This window comes from Vulpes lagopus, chromosome 13 (assembly GCF_018345385.1).
Source record: "Vulpes lagopus strain Blue_001 chromosome 13, ASM1834538v1, whole genome shotgun sequence".
NCBI classification, from domain to species: domain Eukaryota; kingdom Metazoa; phylum Chordata; class Mammalia; order Carnivora; family Canidae; genus Vulpes; species Vulpes lagopus.
This window is the reverse complement of record NC_054836.1, coordinates 11,418,690-11,435,658: the sequence shown is the minus strand read 5'-3', so window position 1 is coordinate 11,435,658 and position 16,969 is coordinate 11,418,690. Positions and strand designations below refer to the sequence as shown.

General features: G+C 38.3%; 1 pseudogene; it reads right to left on the bottom strand.

Annotated features, from left to right (window-relative positions):
- Positions 1–6,259: 6,259 nt before the first annotated feature.
- Positions 6,260–6,800, bottom strand: LOC121474539 (annotated as a pseudogene).
- Positions 6,801–16,969: the final 10,169 nt, after the last annotated feature.

Below are 16,969 nucleotides of genomic sequence, written 5' to 3'. Positions count from 1 at the left end.
ATGGCTGAGATAGTATTTTGATTTTTTGAGCACAGATTGCTTTTTCATGATCAAATTGAATTTGAGATGATTATTAATTGATACACCAAAGATGTTGGCTAGGACTTTTAATTTTCAAAATTGTAGTCAGGAAAGTGTTACTCTTCTGAGTAATGAAATGAAATAGTAATGAATGAATGAATAGTAATGAAATCTATTGATACTACATTTTGCTTTTGAAAATCAAATAGAATATTATTAATATTGCATAGAATTAGTTTCGTAAGATGATATCCAATTTTGTATTTTCTCATTGCCATGAGCCTTTAGCAAATATCTCACATGCCATGAGGTATATACAGAACTAACAGGTATCTGCTATATTCTTGGTTTTATCTATAAAAGACTGATTATAAAAGTGTCTATAACACTTAGAGATCTAGTTTCCTTCTGAGAAAAATAAAGATTTAAATAATTCTAGTTTACTGCAAATGAATGTCCTTATAAGTAGTTCTTAATTTGCAACAAAAACATCATGAAATTATTATGGTAACAAAGCTTATCTTTTAAAATATAATATCCCAAGTGTACCTGTCTGGCTGAGCACAGAACTATAGGTTTTAGGGATTTCATCTTGATAATTTCTTCAAGTTATGTTTTATAAAAAGGTGATTTAAAAAGTGATTAGCCTGTCAACCCTGTACATGGTTTAAAGGTATTCCAAATAAATATTAAAAAAATAGTCCAGTTTTTCTTACACTTTTGATGGTCTTTGACAACCTTGTATCTTCAAATGGCCTTATTTTATCTGAGCACCCATTCACATCCTTCATCAAGTATTTATTCAGTGTTCACTCTCTGCCAGGTTCAGTATTAACTGTCACAGATTCAAGGTGACATTAGCATGATTCTTGTCTCAGTGAGTTTATTGTATATTTGAAGAAGACAGAAATTTGAAAATGGCAATGTGATATAAATGCTATTATAGAAGTTCAGCCTGTTCTGGCATACAAATAAGAATTTGGAGGTGTCAGAGAAAATTTCAAGGATGTCATGAAAGAGATGATGTGTCCACTACTCAGAAGACTGAATAGCAATTAGTGCAGAGACACAAGACAAAGGGAACTTCAGAAACATGGAACATTGAGTGTGGTCTTTATAGTGGTATACAGTAGATGATGGGCCAAATGGTGAAAGCTTTGTTCCACCATACTAAGAAGTTTGGAGTTTACGAGGAAGACACTCCCAAACTTTTTAACCTGCCCTGTTTTCCCATGCATACCTGTCACAACATGACTCATTTATCTATTTTTACTCCCCATCAGCTTCCTATAATGTAAGCATCATGAGGACAGTTGTTGGGTCTATTTTACTTGCTGCCATACCCACAGTGTGATGAACAGTATCTGGGACTTAATAGGAGCCTACTAATTATTTACTAAGCGAATAAAAGCCAAGAGGGAGCCACAAAAGAATTGTAAGTGTGAGAGTCGTCATGGCCACTTTTTATAATTGGGGCCCTCCTGGATCAATGCTGCCTTTTTCCTTAGCTCTGTCCTTTGTTATCTGCTCCAATCACAATTCTATGGTCAAAGCCGTGTTTTCATAAGTAAGCCATGAAAAGAGACAATTTGTTTTTTTTTTTTTATAAGTTTATTTATTTATTTTTTAATTTTTATGATAGTCACAGAGAGAGAGAGAGAGAGAGAGAGAGAGAGAGAGAGGCAGAGACACAGGCAGAGGGAGAAGCAGGCTCCATGCACCGGGAGCCCGACGTGGGATTCGATCCCGGGTCTCCAGGATCGCGCCCTGGGCCAAAGGCAGGCGCTAAACCACTGCGCCACCCAGGGATCCCGAAAAGAGACAATTTGATAATGATCTGGAAAGGATACTATATATGGACTAGTTTAGTTTACTTAGAATACATAAATGGCTGTCAAGTGACCAGGACTTAGAAATAATAGAAGCTGCAAGGCAAACTGGAAAAGGCATGGATTCTGGAGTTTGACAGCTTTAAGGGCAAATCCCAGTCCCCAACAGTTATGAGCTATTCAAGCCTGAGAGAAGTAACCTTCTATATAACAGCAAAAATACATACTTTTTAGGGTTCTTGGGAGGATTGACTAATATAACACATGGAAAGCATTTGACTTTAGAAGTAACTCTGCAGGGATCCCTGGGTGGCGCAGTGGTTCGGCGCTTGCTTTTGGCCCAGGGTGCGGTCCTGGAGACCCGGGATCGAATCCCACATCGGGCTCCCGGTGCATGGAGCCTGCTTCTCCCTCTGCCTATGTCTCTGCCTCTCTCTCTCTCTCTGTGACTATCATAAATAAAAAAAAAAAAAAAAAAGAAGAAGAAGTAACTCTGTAAACATTTGTAGGAGAAAGGAGATGGATATGTTTTTATTGGGTATGAGATGTTATCTGTATTGCTGTCTTCTGGTGAAATGTCAAAACAGTAGACTTGCACCATGGCAGACTTGGCTATGAACCCAATTAAGAAATGAGACTACTAAATAGAAAAAGAGAATTGGCACAAATAATTTATATAATACACAACTTTATATACCATCAAGTTTACAAAACCAAAGTTGGATTTCCACTTAGATCCAATATTTTCACCAGGGATCATGTTTGTATCTGAGGTACAAGAATAATTTGGTATCCCTGCTCTTCAGGAGCTTGCACATTGATAAAGATGATATATCAGCCAAAACTGTGCACAGAATGAGGCATATGCAGAAATTGTAAAAAATGAAGAACTATAAAAAACATAGTTTCATCCTGTTAACACAACATACTAAAAGAATTGAGCATTTTAGCTTCAAAATATATGGAATTCATTTGTTAGATACAGACTACACCCTAAACTCTCAAGTGTCATACAAAATATCTCCCTGGTACAGCAGAAGGCTCAGCTCCAAAGGTGTTAATGAAGATAACTGCTTCTATTTTTGAAAGTGAATTTGAAAGAAGTATAGATATAGACTATTGAGTTTATTATATAAATACACTAAATGTTGTTGGAAGAAAATAGATGTTTACTAAGAGATCATGAATAATCATTTAAGCATACCTACTGAGTAGTGATAAAGACATGGAATTTAAAAAAAAAGCTCTTGGCAGTGAAGTTGGATATATATACACATTTGGGAATATTAAGTATTGTATTCTTAATATAGCAAACATTACGCTGACAAAAGTGACTAACAGGAAAATGATAGCCCATAGGAATACAAGGACAAAATGGAGAGCAGAAGTCCACAAAATGAGAAATATTTCCAAAATGTTTTTGGTAAAATGTTTATTTGGTAATTAAGTAATAGTGAAAGAAATTTCTCACACTTTTCTATAAATTGGCTCCTGGCAAAGTAATAGTGATATTTACATGGTGTCTGACCTACTGAGGAAGAGGATGGGTAGGCACAGTTTATTTTGTAACTAGATATTTCAGAACTGTGAGGACATTTATTTGCCATGTAACTTCACACTGCAATGAAAGTGCAATGATTTCTGGTTTATATCCTTTCCACCCCACTCCCAGAGAAGCTCAGTGAAGGCACAGCTGTGTGCTTGGATTCTATGACATAGCACAATTCTTGGCACAGAGTAGGTGCTCAGAAAAAGTTGAAAAAAATGTTGCAATGACTTGAGCAAAATTGCTATTGATTGAAAGTGAATTTGATAAATTCCTAATTCAGTTGGTTAGCTACTGTGATTGAATGTATTTTTTCCATTTGCTTGAAGATATTTACTTTTGAAACACTTCATTTGAAATTATTTTTGACTTTGGAAATGCTCTCCATCACGTTCCTCTGTTTCTTTGGGTATACGTCAACAATGATCTTACTCCTAAATTTCTGCCTGATAAGTCCAAGGTAATAGTGTGTTAATTATGTTTTTTTTATTTTCTGTATATTAGGATGTTTTGACATCTTAACATACCTGTCAGGGAGAGACTGCCCCCATCCCCAGGGCGAGATAATTCTTAGAGATCACAAAGGGCATGTTATTTGATAAGCAAACCAACCATGCCAGAGCCCTACCTCCCCTATCTGGTCCATATGCCCCAGAAGGCAATATTCCCTTGTTTTTATCATCCCAGGACTAGGTCTCTAGGCAACTAGAGATCACCTCTATAGCCCTGTTGGGGTTCAGGACACATTACTCCAAAATATGGCTCCTTGGCATATTGAATATTTTAAGCTAAAGGATTTTGAGAAAGTGGCAGAAGCAGAAAGTTCACTCTGATCTCCTCTCACATTGCCCTTCTTACCACAAAACCATCATGTGAAAGATGTCTTCTGTATACCTGGACAAAAGGATCATCCTTGGGATCCCTGGGTGGCGCAGCGGTTTAGCGCCTGCCTTTGGCCCAGGGCGCGATCCTGGAGACCCGGGATCGAATCCCACGTCGGGCTCCCGGTGCATGGAGCCTGCTTCTGCCTCTGCCTGTGTCTCTGCCTCTCTCTCTCTCTGTTTGTCTGACTATCATAAATAAATAAAAAATTAAAAAAAAAAAAAAAGGATCATCCTTGTCTCCAAAGACAAAGAGATGCCAAGAAGAATCCAAACCAACAGGCTTTGCTAAGTTTCCCCTAGTTTCTATAATTAGCACATTCTCTTTACTCTTTATCCTCTTATTTCCATACTACTTCCCATCCTTCATCAAACCTATAATGAAAATACACAGGTCTAACTTTTTTGGGGTCTTTTCCTTATGAAGGCTCCTGTGTCCCATAAATCTTATATTAAATTAATTTGTATGCTTTGCTCCTGTAATCTGTCAGTTTAATTTTCAGATCCAGTCAAGGACCCTACAATAATAGAGAATTTTTTCCTCTCTGCAGTCCAAGGCCTGCTGAAATTATTCAAACTAGCCAGTCGTCAACTGTTCAACCTACCCTTGAACACAAACCTATGCCTTGTGGTTCTCAAGGACACTCCAATAAAGGCTTTCCTCTCTCTCCTGGTCTGCTTCCTGTCCAAAATCTGGTGTTCCTCATATGTTCCTCTGTGTCACCTTCATTTTTACATTTTTAAAAAGATTTTATTTATTTGCGAGAAAGAGAAAGAGCATGCGCACGTGTGCAGGAATGGGGGAGGGGCAGAGAGAATGGGAGAAGCAGACTTCCACTGAGTAGGTTGCCCAATGTGGGTCTCCATCCCAGGACCCTGGGATCACAACCTGAGCCGAAACCAGATGCTTCGCTGACTGAGCCGCGCAGATGCCCCCTCTGTGTCACCTTTATAAATTGAGACGCCAGCACAGAACAAACGGGAAAGTAGAAATGCTTTTCTCTTTGTTCATATCTTGTTTTTATCATGAGTTCTTCTGTAGTAAGTTCATACTCTACATATTAACTGAAATGAGCAATATGTCCATTAAAGTGTGTTTTTTGGACTAACTGTGAAGGAGCATCTCTCATTAAGAGGTAATTTTTGGAAAGGACTTTTTGAATTATGGTACCTAATGAATGGCAGCTTCCTTTGAACTCAGCAAATACTGCAATCTTGACCTTGGGTGTAGGGTTCATATTCCAGAACTCAGAGGCTTATCTACCAGTGTTCCCCAGGTAAGAATACCAGGCTTCACATTATGTTCCACTTGCAAAACTGCCAGGATTGCTTCCACACAATCATTCTGCACAAGATACTAACATTTTGATGACACTGAAATTTGACATGGTGTGACTAAAGAATTTGAAAATCCACATCAAACCATCCATAAAATTGAAAACCTGGATACTGCACTCTTCTCTTTCTTCCTCTGCTTGCAATCCAAGAGAGAGGGAAGGAAGGAGGTAGGGAGAGAAGGTAGAGGAAAAGGAAAAGCACTCACTGCCCAGATGTCACAAATATCACAAGTGTCACTTCCTCCTCCTTGTCCCCTTGCCTCAGATTCCCTTTAAGAAGCAAAGCAGATGAAGCAAAATGGCAGTATTGTTTGGGATGTGCCAAATCCAGTCTGCTATGTACCCACAGGTTATAATACAAAGTCACTAAGATCTTAAGGTCAGCTCTTCAAGGCATTAAATTTCCTGTGAGGAACAAGGAAAATGTTTTGTTTAGACCTTACTTCTCTATGTCTGTAAAAGCACTCAAACTGATTCAAATAATTATGGTACATTTTTAAGCTCTAATAACTTTTTTTTTGAAAGCCATAGACCGTCTATCTTCCTATAACTACATCAGGAGGGAAAAAAAATGAAAGAATCCATTGGTAGGAAGAAAAAGCAGGAGTCTTCTAGGGTCTGGCATTTGATGAGACAGATATTTAGTTACTGGGCATTTCCATTGTTTTTCCATGGCAGCACATACCGCAGAGACTTGGGAGCACACATGCCTGACACCAGGTTACTCTTATGTTCCAGAACTATGTTCCTTGCAGAGCTGTTGTTGCCACAGTAGTTAACTGTACCCCAGACAAGTGGGGTTGCTGGTCTGTTCCTACAGATCTTTATCTCAGTTTTCATCCAAAGGAGGACACTGCCATGTGCTTTCAGGAACAGGCTTTTGTCCAAGGTTCCTGGTTCTGTTGGCAACATCCTGCTCAACAAAACTTTTATCATAAACAGCTTGAGATATGATGACTGATTTTGACCAGAGGAACATGGTAGCAAGCATTGAAAGGACAAGTAGTCATTTTGCTTTGACAACAGGATGATTCTTTCTGCACTTGATAGGATGATAAGGAACCTGGCAGCCCTGATCTGGTGGTTTTTACCATAGTGGCATTGTAATAACTTTGGGTTATTTCATATGGGAAATAACCAAAAGTTATTACAATGGGGCCAGGGAATCAATGTAATTTTCTTCCATGTTGGAAATGAAGATACAAAACCAAGTGCTCTGTGGAGACACACTCTCCCCACAATCATTTCTTCCCACATCTTGGCCCCTGACGTTAGTTAGGGCACGGGACTCCCATTTCCTGTGACTCCAATAATTTTTTAAATGTAAACATTTGTCTAACCTTTTATATTAGGTTGGTTTAAAATCTATTTTGTTCTTATAAAGTCATTGCTGCTCATGGTGAAATAATGCAAAGTTACACAGTGGGAAACTAAAAATCCTCTTCCCTCCTCCCTCTGCCAGTGATAATCCCTGGTTATAGTTTCTTGTATGTTATTCCAGAAATTTCCTAGTCATGTGGAAGCAAATGTTTGTGCATATTGTTAAAAGATAAACTGAGGTATATTAGAATTATTAAGAGCTTATTTGAGCAAAAACTGATTCAAATCATGTAGCACCAAGCCAGAAGTGACAAGGAGTGCTCCACAGACAGGGAAAAGGCTTATACAGAGAAAGAAGGGAAGCAAAGAAAGGAACTTATTGACTGGTCAAAGCTTTGAGCATAGTTGGCTGTTTGTGATTGGTTGTACTTAGTATTTTGATTTTTAACTTTGAGGCATTTATAGGTTTAGATTTTGGTTTGCCTCTATAAGCTGCCACAGCAATAGAGCCACATCAGTCTAAGTGGCCCTTTGTTTAATTAATGTAACAGTATATTTAACACAAATAGGGCTATGGTGTTAACTTGCTTTTCCCACGTGACAATATATTTGGAATATCTGTAGTTAACCACACTGTACTCCACTGTGCCCTCTATGACAATTTTTTTAAAGTTCTTATTGATGAAAATGTCCTTTTCTGAAGATTTTTTTCTCTGTCAAAAATGTTGGAGTTAGCATTTGTATGTATGTATGTATATGTGTGTATATGTATGTATATATATATATATGTGTGTGTGTATATGTGTATATATATATGCACACTTTTGCCAGGATGAAATGGAATTGCTAATGGAAAGTATATATACATTTCAATTCAGATAGACATTGTGGAATTATCTTCTAAAAAGTTTGTTCCAATTAAGGATCTCAGCAATTTAATTTTGGGGAATACGATATTCAGTAAGATGTATTTATAATAGTTCTTTACTTAAAAAGAATAAGTAGGTTTAATTTGATTGAAAACAAATTATCTACTTCTGGCGCAATGCACAATGTGTTGCACTGGTAACAAACATTATCAAAATAAAGTTAATACCTCTGGGGGTTTCTGTCTTGTGCCTGATATGCCATGCTTCTTATTAGACTCCACAAAATTCTAACACATTGTATTAATACAACTATGTTCACTTACTTGGTTTCCAATTATTTCATTATAGCACATTTTTAATAACAAACATCAGATTAGGAGGTAGAACATACAGTTTTTACTGAAAGATATTTCTTCCCCCAAACCAACCTGCTAATGTTAGATAATAGATATAGAGACAAGGATGGGCTTGGGTTAACATACAATTATGTAATTTTGGGAGAACAAACCATAATGGATAGTTTCATTTTCTCTTATAGGTTTTAATTGAAGATCAGAGGTATAAAAAAAGATTTCTGGATTAATCATTTTATAAAAGTAGCAACAATCACGAAGTTTGTGATATGTAGTATACAAATATTTTTGAAAGTTGAGAAGCCAAAAGTATACTTTTTGCATCATACAGAAAACATTAGTCCTTAAATGGCGAAAGACGATTTTAGTGACTAATAATTTTAGTGATGTCATGTCCCATATGAAATTGAGAACTACCCTTGCTGAAATTGTCAATCACTGCCTTAGAAGCCTTCATAAATAAGAAGAGATTCCATTTGTCACCCAACATTTGTGTGTTTTATATACAACTTCCCACTTAATTTTTTTCTCCAATGAAGAAACAGCCTTAGATTAAGTGACTTCCCAAGATCACATAAGTACAGCTGCAAAGAAGGCCCTAGTGCTTTGACTTCCAACCCTGTATTTTTCTACCATTCTACCATGTTCTACCATTAAAAAATACTTCCCTCCCATAAGGTTATGAGATGAGATAACATGGCACACAGACCTTGGAACTACTTCGGATTTCTTCTTTTTACCCCATAGCAGCATCTGACCATGAGTCTCTGCCAACTACTGAGAACTTTTCTGACTGCTAGACCCAGGGTGCAGGTGATCAAGGGCCACTTAATTTCATATATATTTTAAATATATAGTTTTCATGAATTAAAGGAGAAACTGTCATTCAAAGAAAAAGGAAGCCCCAGTATCAGGACACACAGCGATAAACTTTCCATTTACACCAGCAGGGGGCAGTAGGATAACAGTGTCAATCCCAAGGCTTTTTCAACAATACCGTCTCTGTCCTTGAAGCCTTTCAGTTTCAGCAAACAGAAATGGTAACTGGTCACATGCTAGCCCATTATGTCACCAGAAGAAAATCAGTCGTCTTATCTTTCTGCTAAAACATGGGGTATTTAGATGGCTAAAAACAGAATATAAATAATTGCTGGTTTGTGATTACTTTAGAATTTTTGTCTTTGAGTGATGATGCTTTAAAAATTTGCTTACTTATAAAACTGATTGAAAAGGGATTTTTTACCTTCAAGCAACAAATTTTTTGGTGGATATTTTGGCAGTGAGGAAAATGGTGGGTGGGGAAAGTAAGTGATTATATCTTTCCCACAATTGCTTTATGTATTCTTAATAGATAAGCTGAATGATTTTTTTTAAAACATAGATTCTGATATACTAGCTGTGAAACAACATTTGAGAGAGACCTAAAGAGAGACAGAGACAGAGAGAAAGAGAGGCAGAGATGGAAGGAGACTGAGATGAAAAGAGCACCAAGGAATTGCTCAAGTACAGGGAGGTGTGGAATTCGGTGGAAGGGGAGTTAAGGCTGGAGAGGTAGACAGGAGTCGTATATGAGGGTCTTCTGGGCTATGTTAATGAACTCCAAATTAATCTTTTAGGCAGGCCTGAAATGGTCAGGTTTGTGTTTTAAATCTGTGGAGAAGTTAAGGTGAGGAGATGAGCCTGGAAAACTAGTTAAACAAGGCTGTTGCTATTATCTAGAGCAGAGATGATGATGTCTTGAATGAGGCAAGTATGAGGGATGGATAAAGGAGGGTAGAAATAAAAATCAATAGATTGCTGGGGTTTTCGAGGGTTAGGAAAAACAAGGAACCTAATGTGACACCAGGTTTCTTCCTGGACAATATCATCCACTCCTGAGAAGGGAGTGGGGCGGGGGCAGCAGTGTGGGGGGCTCATTTGAGCATGTTGTATCAGAGGTGACTCTGGGGAATCCAGATAGTTTTCTGTTGTTGTTTTTATTTTTGTTTTTAAGCCATATGATTTGGATGCATAAGAGAGAATTAATGTCATTAATAATAAATAATAATAGTTGGAGAAACATAGTATGCCTAATAGTTTGAGAAGATAGTTATCTGGAAGCAGACTACCTGAGTTCGAGTTCCAGGTCCATCATTTGCTGACTGTGAGTTTGAGCAAGTTACATAACTTCTCTCTTAGTTTCCTCATTTGTTTTAAGAATTAAGTAAGTTAATTCATGTAAAGCTTTTAGATCTGAACATGGCAGGTGGTAAGCACCATATGCCAGTTTGTTATATTGTTGTTATTTTTATTTAATTTCTCATTTATGGGACACCCGCTCTGGGCCCTAGCTGTGCTAAGGGCTAATAGGCAATTTTCTCACCTAACTCTCGGTAACACCCTGTGATGTGGTACACTTAACTCTTGGTAACACCCTGTGATGATGATACTGTTGGGACCTTAAGAAACTCAGAGCTCAGGAAGGCTGATGAGATTTTCCAAAGCAATCCACTGGGAAATAAAGGGTGGAGCCAGGATGCAAACTCAATCCTAAAGGACAACAGGAGCCCAAGCCCATTAAGATGATACTTGAAATCATAAAAGTGTGTAAAGGGAGAGGAGCCAGAAAACCCATCGTTCCTCCATAGCTGGGAATAAGGGCAGAAAAAAGCAACTAAAGACTCATAGTGCAAGAAGCAGAAACAGGTTAGTCAAGTGGATTGTAGCTGGAGCTCAGTAAGGTAAGGATTTATTTTTCAGGCTGCTCTCGTAATTCCTCCTCTGCCTCTATCCCTAATATTGAGATTTTACATTTTACACTTCTGTGCATGAAAAAAAATTACTAAGTAGACGCACGAATCTTGACTCCTGTACCAGAGGCCTCACATTATCCAATAGACATAAAGTATGATGAAGGCACTTAAAACTTTGAAGCTCAGAGCTGCTGATCTATGTTAGGTCCTAAGAGCTTTCTCCTTCCCTAGGCAGTGGTTACAGGGATTAATAATCATATCTGCTTCTGTGTCCCAGCTTAGTGTTACTTCCAGGATGTATTCTAGCCTATATTCACTATCTTTGCCTGGAGGTCCTGGGACTTATCCTATATATATGTGCTAGTTTGCTAGGGCTTGCACAACAAAGTACCATGGACTGGGCAGTTTTAACTACATAAATTTATTTTATCACAGTTCTGAAGGGTAGAAGTCCAAGGTCAAGGTGTCAGCAGAGTTGGTTCCTTCCAAGGGGCATAAGGGACAAGATCTGTTCCAGGTCTCTCTCCTTGGCTGGTAGGTGGCCATCTCCTCTCCTTGTCTTCCATCTGTCCCTGTATACGTCCAAATTTCCTCTTCGTATAAGGATACTAGTCATATTAGATTAGAAGCCACCCTAATGACCTCATTTTAACTTGATTACATCTGTAAAGATCTTGTCTACAAATAAAGTCAAATTCTGAGGTACTAGGAGGAGAACTTCAATATGAATTTTGGAGGAACATAATTTGGCCCATAACAATATCAATACCCTAATGATGTTAACTATAATTGTTACAGACTTTGACTTTGAATCCAGTATGGAAATGCAGTACAAGTAAAGAAACATTCTACTCCACCATTTTGTGATATCAACAAAAGGAAACAAATTTTCATTTTACATCCTCCCAGTCAGATCTTCCTTTTCCAATTCATAAGATATTTAATAAAGTAGCTTTCAGGGCACCTGGGTGGTGCCGTGGTTGGACTCTTGGTCTTGGCTCAGGTCATAATCTCAAAGTCGTGAGATCAAGACCTGTGTCAGGATCCACACTCAGCACAGAGTCTGCTTAAGATGCTCTTTCCTCTGCCCCCCGCCCCACCTGCACTCTCTCTCTCTCAAAATAAATAAATACAACCTTTTTTTAAAAAAAAAAAAAAAGAAGAAGAAGAAGAAGAAGCTTTCTTTGTTTTCTTGATTAAGGAAAAAGATTTGCACTCATTTTAAAATAAAAAATCATGTGTTTACATGCTCATTCAGCCTTTTCTGTCTCTTGTAGTCAACATCCTTTAGGGAATGGGACAGCCATGACTACCATGACCATCATACTAGGTATTAAGTGCAGTCACTCTCCCAGGTGCTGTGGAAAGAGAGGTGGGTTACAAAGATTCTCTGACCTCAAGATATTTATAATTTCATACTATTAATTTTAACCCTCCTTGCATCATAGAGGCTTGGTAATCTGGTAAGAGCTAGAGCTTCTCTTCCTAGAGATATTTATATATTATGATAAACAAAAGTATGTATACAGCTGATTTTGTTACATTAGATCAAAATACTTTCATATGCAGAATTGTGCTTTTTTCATCATTCTTTGCATGTAAAATTAATTTAAGGCAACACTCTTAAAAAAATAGGAAGCAGGAAAGAAAGAAATCCAATGTATGCAAATAAAATTAAGCCATAAACTTTGTCTTTGTTAAAAAAATAAATTTCAATGAAAAGGCATCTCTCCCTTGGCTTAATGAGAAGCTAAAATTACTGAGTGGTCTCTGGCATGGTCTCTACACATATACTTTCCTGTACACTTTGTTTTGATGGTAACATACACTAAAAAGCTGAGCTCACAACAGCGTGTGGTAACAAACAGAATCAGCTCATGTTCACAGATAACACAATGGTCTTATGACAAGAGAACACCAAGATATTCCAAGATTATTTGATATGGACAGTGGATTTATGTGGTTTAATTTCTGTTGGCTTCACATCACTGAAGTTTCATCTTCAGCAAGGGGATGCTGTTGATGTCAGCAAAGGGAAGATTAAGAATTCATGTTTCAATTTTCAGGTTGTCTGATCAGAAGTACTTTAAGAGTTGCAGAGTTTCAAGTTGTCTGCATATTTCTGTATCACAGATTTGTAAAAGGGAAGAAGTTCATATTCTGCTTTCATTTCGTGAAAAAACATTTTGAAAAGGCAATGATTCAAGGTGCTGGTGGAAACAAATTGATACCTTGCAGACCCAGAGAAAGGAACGGGTGTAGAGCTTACAGCATCAAGATATGTCCTCTAAGCTGTGTTACCAAGCACCACAGGTGTTCCATCTATTCACAAAGTGCCCAATGAGTTACATTTGCTGAATAAACTTTTCAGCATTTCAAAGATATCAATGGACTTGAAATTTCTGAAGGGACTTTCTAAATAGGAATTTATTTTTGAAGGCATCAGCTGGCTGCATAAAGAAGCTTCCAATTCCTCCATCATATGCCTCAAAATATTTTTAAAAAGTCAACCATCATGGAATAATTTCATTTTTTTGAGGCACAGCTTTAACTTGTCTCTTCTGCTCCAAACCACACCCTTAACTTGACCATTTCTGGGGTACCCAGATTTTACCATTTACTTTGTTGCTATTTTAAGAGTAGGCTGACTCATCAGGGCAGACTAAATTTTGGGAAAGTCTTGCCTTTTCAACTCTAGTCTTCTTAGAAAAGATCTACACTAGTAAATTTTTGGAACAAAAATTATGAGATACTTCTTCAGCATTTTTGGCTTCATGCTTCTTTCACTGACAAGAATGGTGTCATGCAAAAGGACTAGGGCTTTGGTGTTCTATCACACACAGTGAGAACCAAAGCCAAAAGATGTTTGACATTTCTTCCTTATTATTTTCTTTGACATTTTCTAATTTAAGTCAATCCTGAAGTAAACAAAGACAGATGCTCATCATCATAATGATGGCACATATTTTTTAATTTCTACCAATAGAAAGCTGTTCTGACATATGACAACACTGATGAGTATACAGTGCATGTGTATAGGAGCAGCCACAATAGACATTGAAAAAATGGATTCACCAAGGTATTTTGGAGGAAGCACATAAAAAATTACTGTTGTGGATGTATGTATGCATTTCTGACCCCATGTATGTTCACACGCACATCCATATGCCTGATTCACAGACCTCCCTCTAATGCCCTCCTGTGGAGCACTGGTAGAAATGAGTGGGCAGTATCTTCAACAAAACCCAAATTCCAGTGTGACTACAGAAGGATGTGAGCCCAATGGTGGGAGAGACCACTTTCCTGGTAGTGTTAGAAAAGAAAAGACCCCGATAAGATAACATTGGAGCGACAACTTAAAGACTGAGTAGATCTTTAGGTTGAGAGGAGAACAAAGGACAGAAACTGAAAATGGAGATGCCATAACCAAGGAACTTCCAGTACTGTGGGTGGACAGCTCTAAGAAGCTAAGAGTTATGTTGGAAATGTTTAACTATCAAGACAGAGAAAATTACATAGGCTTGAATTTTAACTCTGCTGTTTTTCTGTGTAACCTAGATAAGTTTCATAAAGTTCTTTTACCTCTGTTTCCTCATTTTTAATGTGGGGATGGCAGTTTAAAGTCAAATTGTGCTGGGATGTTGTATTTGTCCAAATAAGATTTCTTTAAACCCTCCTTGCCATACCAAGTACATGAATACCCTATGAAAGTGGATACAGCCCCCCTCCCCTTCATTTAGGGTCAATAGCAATAGCGATAATAATAAGGAGTAGAATGAGTCTGTATTCTGTGCAAGTGTTGTATTAAGTGTTTTACATGACATGTATCATCATGTTTTGCTTCATAACACTTGATGCAGAGCTCTCACTGTGTCTGTGATGCAGAACCAGGTTAAAATAGTTTAAAAGGCATAGCCAAAATTTCTTAGAGAGCAGCTGTAGAGCCAGCCCTTAAATCAGGCTCTTTGCTCTACCTCTTCTGCCTTAAATGTCCTATAGCTAGTCTTCTTCAATTGTCTCCAATGATCACCATGCCTGGATTCACCTTCTCTGGCCAGCCCCTCAGGTTGATGCTTCCTTTGAATGGTCTGTTCATATTTGATTGACTTCTTTCCATGAGGCTGCTTCTCAGACCATCGTGGGTGCTCACGTGTCTGTGTGCAGGTGACACATGCCACCACTTCACCTGGATTCGAGGGACATGCATCTGCCAGGGCCCCATACTGCAGGTCCCTGTATTTCTGTGAAAGGGAATTGCGTGCACTATTGAGTTACTGTCAGGCCCATCTTAAATGCTTTCTCCTTGAATATGCTGGAAATGAGTGCCCCTGTTACCTCTGAGTGACATAAAATCATATTGAGCAGGAGTGGTGACTGCTCTGCTCTTACTTATATGTTCAGAAAACTGACCCTGGGGAGGGCAGAGAACAAGAGGAAGAAAAAGGAACACCAAAAAAATAAAGCACATTTTCTAAAAAGGTGCTCATGGAATGGAGGCTAGGTGTTTCTCTGGGATCTGTACAAACACATGCTGGGTTTTTCATTTCTTCTAAGGAATTTTGTCAGGTTATCAACCATGGAGTTTGTTCTGCCTGAGGGAAATGACTCCAGCTGGGTCTAGCTTGATTGAACTGTTTACATTTCTGAATTTCCTCCCTCATATCTTCCTCTGTCAAACAAGGAAACTCAAAGTTAGAAGAAGAAAGTATCTTAGTTGATATTTTAGTCTGTTTGGGCTGCTATAATAAAATTCCACAGATGGGGTAGCTTATAAACAACAGGAATGTATTGCCCCCAGCTCTGGAGGCTGGGAAGTCTAAGATCAATCCACCAGCATGGTTGTGTTTTGGTGAAGGCTTCTTCCTGACTCACACCTTGCACTTTCTCACTGTCTCTACTTGTGGAAGGGCTAAGAGATCTCTCTGGAGCCTCTTTTGTAAGAACACTAATTTCAGTCATGAGGGCTCCACCCTCATGACCTAAGCAACTCCTAAAGGCTCTACTACCTGATATCCATCATCTGTGGGAATTAGGATTTCTTCATCTGAATTCGAGGGGGACACAAACATTGAAGCCGTGCCAGTTAATTTCTGCCATTTTTGTTCATTTAGGTTGATTCTGTGAAGTAACAAGGGAAAGACAATAAGGAATAGAAGCAGAAGATTAATCTTGAGACTTGCCAAGTTCAACTTCCTGACCACCCCACCAGTCTCAAGATTTGGAGTAAGGGTACTGTCATCCACAGTCCCGTAAACTTCCCAGATTGCTTTCTGATTCCAATTTGAAAACAGTGTCTCATGCTCTCTGCCACAGTGGATTTAATCTTTCCTCCTGCTTTAGATAGTATGTTGTAAGTCACCCAGATGGACCCTCTGGGTAGCATCATCTGCTTTTCTTAGTGTCCCTCACCCACATTTTGACTAGACAATATATTTTGAGCTACATTGTATGTCACAGGCATATTTAGAGGTATAAATTAGCAACTGATTTCTTTCAATCAAATAACCTAACAGAAACTTTTGCCTGAAATCTCACAGATTACTTCTTTATTGTAAAAAAATAATATTCATACACATTCTGGCATATATTAACCATTGGGTCTCCTCCATGAAAGCCTCCAACTGAGAAAGTCAGAATAAAGAAAATGCTACATTTATATTCAAAGCATTGTGGACACAAGAAAGAGCACAGTGCTAATAGCTCCTTGCATTATGGCTGCATCTGAAGTGACAGCTGACCACACTGCAGTTGAATTTCAGTCCATTCCTACCTCAAGGAAGTTGTAGCAAAAGCCCAGTCCTAAGAGCTTGTTATGAGATGCCATGTTTACAATAAAAATGTGCAGCCATGCTGTCAAGGCTGCTTCCTCTGCCTGAGACCAGACAGGTTCTCAAAACACTTCAGGAGCTTTTAATGAGTCCTCACAAATCCCCTGTGAAGTGGAACATTTTTCATCTGCCTCAAAGCAGGAGGTAAAACATTTGTTTGACTTGCTTAAGGTCACAGAGAAATAAAGAGGCAGAGAGAGCCAGGGCAGATAGAAAGAAGAACTGAGCTGGATGTTGAAACAATCTGTATTAT